General features: G+C 50.7%; 1 long non-coding RNA gene across 1 annotated transcript; it reads right to left on the bottom strand.

Annotated features, from left to right (window-relative positions):
* Positions 1-322: 322 nt before the first annotated feature.
* On the bottom strand, positions 323-1,236 carry LOC116225000. Its single transcript, XR_004165859.2, has 2 exons — positions 1,062-1,236; positions 323-975 (listed from the first exon to the last, which is right to left on the bottom strand). It is a non-coding gene; the product is annotated as an uncharacterized LOC116225000 (long non-coding RNA).
* Between the last annotated feature and the right edge of the window lie 3,044 nt (positions 1,237-4,280).

Below are 4,280 nucleotides of genomic sequence, written 5' to 3'. Positions count from 1 at the left end.
TGTTTTTAATGCAGAAAAATTATATTACGACTTCCTGGTAATGGCAGGATGTAGAGAACCAAGACAATTATTGTAGCTTGTTGCTCACATCCTGATCATTAATGGGCTTTTTGAAGTGTGTTCACGTTTAGCTAACAGAGTTGCCTTGGTTGCTAAAAGCTTATCAGGTCTTGCTGACTCAACTACGGTAGAAACTTGATGGACAAATACATGTGTAGCGCCCCCTAGTGTACAGCTGACTACGCCACCCCTTGATCTCAATTTGTCTGTGCTAAGGCCAGAGCAAGGGGAACTCTGTCTCAATAATCCGTACAGACACAGGTTCTTTAGAAAAGTATAAAAATAGTCTTTATTAATACATGGTATTAAAAGTGTTGGTTTGGGTTGGTCAACAGTAAAATAAATAACAAGGGAATACAGTGGGGGATTGCCAAGCTAACGGCACAGGAGCCAGAGAAGACAATGAGAACCACAACTAGAAGGGTTAGGGTCCCAATCACACGTGATCACTGTCTATAGACACACTGCAACTAAATGTCACTCTGATAAACTTAATTTAAGGACTCAAGACTTCATGCTTCACAGCAACTTCCTGTCACACGTCTAAGCTACACATTAAGTGCAAGAGGGGGAACTAGGGAGATTGCCTTCTCACAAGGGCCCTGTATGTTACCCTGGCTCCACCACCACCGAGGCTGGCTACACGAGAGGGAAGGGGGGACAAAACAAAGGAATAAAAGAAGAAACCACTCTAGCCTGTGATGTACAATAACTGCACTCTCACTACAATACTCGTTACAATCAACAGGCTAGAGGAAAAACAAACCAAAATCTAGTTAAGCACTAATCACCACCACAATCATACGTGTAGAGAACAGCAACTAACAATTCCCATTGCCGTTAAACACGTCTGCCGCTCACGTTAGTCAGTGAGGAACACTGCGTTTGTAGCAGAGCCACAATACCCAGCGGGTGCTGGTGGAAAACAAACACACATGTTACAGTCCGTCAGTTAAAAACAATGTATGACAACAGTTATGCTGGGCGTTACATCATCGTACCTTGCATAAGGAAATGGTCCCGCAAACACTGGTAAAACACGGTTGGGTCAGCGTCTGCTCCCACACACACACGCTATTAAAACAAACATTCCTTAGATTGCTAACCGCAGTGAAATTAGCATCAAGAACGAAACGCGTCAACAGACCTACTCACAGCAAGACCGCACCCACAGCATGGCTTCCACACACCGGTGCCGGCAGCAGAGTGACAACATACCGTGTAAGGACCCCCAGGTGTCTATATATACGCCTGCCTCCCAAGCATTTAGATGGCCTACCAGATGCCCACTCCACCCCCCAATTAGTGACGTGATTGGCACTAGGAAGAGGGCGCTCAGGGCAGAGAGAGACTAAGGGACCTAGTCCTAGCCTGGTGCACAGGCTACAATCCACCCCCTCCAAATGAATCGGCGACCCGACGATGGCAATTCACCCTCACCGTTCTGGGTCTCCGCCCTCTGACAGTGACTCCTCTCCATTCCTGGTGGAAACAGATGGAGGGAGCTGGTAGGGGTTGGAATGCTGACCTGCTGTCGATCTGGCTGAGCGCCGCAGGGCTTCGGCCTCCATTCCAGGAAGCTCTCATCCAGCACCTTGGAGGGGGAGATGGGGCCGGGGTCCTCCAGAGTGAGCCGCCTGGTGTAGGAGCTGGGCTCAGGGAAACGTGGCTGGTGCTTGGTGGCCTCCAGGCGTGAGATCTGCTCTCTGGCTTTACGTAGCTCCTTCAGCATGCAGTGCAGCTGGTTCTGCAGCTCCTGACGGTTCAGCTTCTCCGTCTCAAAGTCCCTCACTAACAGCTGGACCTGTTGCTTCAGGATAGAAACCCTCTTCTGCTCATCATGATGGTTCAGCATGGACTTCTGAAGCAGGTTCACCTGCAGCAGTAGCTCGGACGCCCTCTTCCTCTCCTCCTCCAGGAGTGCATCAGTGTTCTCCAGCTCCTGCTGTTTCTCCTCATACCTCCCTCTGAGTCGGCACGCCTCCTCCTGCACCCTGATCACCTTCTCCCGCAGGCTGTCCGCTTCCCGCTCCGCCTTGGTCACCCTCTCCCTCTGCTCCAGCGCCTCCCGCCCGGCCAGCTGGCTACTCTGCCGCTCCACCTGGGCCTCCGTCTGCGCCCGTCCGGCCCTTTGCCTCAGCTCCTCCAGCTCCCGTTCCGCCCGCGACACCTTCTCCCTCAGTAACTCTGCGACCCGCCGAGCCTCCTGCAGTTGCTTTGTCTGCTGCTCCTGCAGTTTCTTTATCTGCTGCTTCCTGCTGGGTGGCAGTGGAGGTCTTGCTCACCTCTGAATTACCCTCTTTGTTGTGCTGGTGGGTGGTTTGGTTGACCTGTTGCTCCAGCTCCTGTGTCCTGGCCAGCAGCCCCTGACTGTAGGCCTCCCGCTGCTGGTCATACACCAGCCAGTGCTGGTTCTTGTCCAAGGCATCCCTCAACTGGTCCTGTATCACGGCAACATCACCAGGGGGGGCCTGTGCTGTGGGGACACGCTTCTCCAGGGCCTGACACCTTTCCGTCACTGAGGCCAACCTGTTTTTCAAGTTCTCCGGCTGGCTGCTTGAACTATGGCCAAGAGGCACAGACTGCTCTGTGGAATCTGGAAATGGGCGAGGGGCTGGTCTACGGTTCCTAGAAAGAGGGGCAGACTGACAGTACCGGGCTATATGTCCAGGTTGCTCACATTGAATACAGATAGGCTGACCGTCGGGGGCACGCTTAAAGCGGCCCTCCCTATATGGCTGCGGGGCGCGAGATTTACCAATGGGCTGCCCTAGATGTTGGACCAGCATATCTAGTTGGGCTTGTTGTTTCAAAACAATTTCTTTTAACTCTGCAATCTCGGAGGGTTGAGCAAGCGGTGGCTTCACACTGAGACATACAAGGTGCCTCACTTCTACGCCCGGGGCACTATGAGTCCGGTCACGACTTGTCTGTCCCTCCTCCACCACCTAGTGGCTTCCCATCTTACATCTAGCAGAGAAGAAACCCCCATTAGCCCGTACCATTCTTTTAAGTTCCCTTCTTAACATCGGATCCCGCACATGCTCACAAAATGTATCTCTTAGCAACATGTCTGGATTAGCAATTGAATCCTGTTTGGACCGTTTCACCTTTGCCATAAGGTCCATTAATGCATGGGAAAACTCAAACAATGACTCAGTTTCTTTTTGCTCCCGGTCAAAGAAGCGCTGCTGCCAATATACATATGATTTAGAACATCCATACACCTCTTTTAAGACTGAAGTCATTTCTATAGGGTTTTCTCTAACAGTAACGGGTCTATATTTGACCTCGTTTCGGGCTTCCCCTCTAAGTGATCATACAAAAACATTGCCTTCTCCAGATCGGACATGTACCTTGACCTAATGCAGCTCTGTGCTTCTTCAGTCCACTCCTCAATAGAGAGAGTCCCAGCTGTTCGGGAGCCAGAGAACTTAGGGCACTGTCTCTCTCTGGGCAGATATAGTGCCTGTTCTCTTCGCACTGGCAGGGGACCACCCCCCCAGCATCATCATCTCCTTGTGCACCTGACAGTCTATTGTTCTCAGCTTGTAGCTGTGCCACACGTTGCCGTAGCTGCTGCAGCTGCTGTGCCCCGGAACCTCCATCGTTGTCCTCCAGGTCACTCATGTTGCCAGTTGCTGTTCTCTACACTCAAACACACACACACACACACACACACACACACACACACGGTGCTGCTCACTGTGACCAACCAACAACACTTTAAAGACTAACAAAAGCGTCCTGCCGACTACGCCAAAATGTAGCGCCCCCTAGTGTACAGCTGACTACGCCACCCCTTGATCTCAATTTGTCTGTGCTAAGGCCAGAGCAAGGGGAACTCTGTCTCAATAATCCGTACAGACACAGGTTCTTTAGAAAAGTATAAAAATAGTCTTTATTAATACATGGTATTAAAAGTGTTGGTTTGGGTTGGTCAACAGTAAAATAAATAACAAGGGAATACAGTGGGGGATTGCCAAGCTAACGGCACAGGAGCCAGAGAAGACAATGAGAACCACAACTAGAAGGGTTAGGGTCCCAATCACACGTGATCACTGTCTATAGACACACTGCAACTAAATGTCACTCTGATAAACTTAATTTAAGGACTCAAGACTTCATGCTCCACAGCAACTTCCTGTCACACGTCTAAGCTACACATTAAGTGCAAGAGGGGGAACTAGGGAGATTGCCTTCTCACAAGGGCCCTGTAT

The sequence above is a fragment of the Clupea harengus genome, chromosome 19 (genome assembly GCF_900700415.2).
Source record: "Clupea harengus chromosome 19, Ch_v2.0.2, whole genome shotgun sequence".
NCBI lineage: Eukaryota > Metazoa > Chordata > Actinopteri > Clupeiformes > Clupeidae > Clupea > Clupea harengus.
The sequence above is the reverse complement of the archived record's forward strand: the minus strand, read 5'-3'. Positions and strand labels throughout refer to the sequence as shown.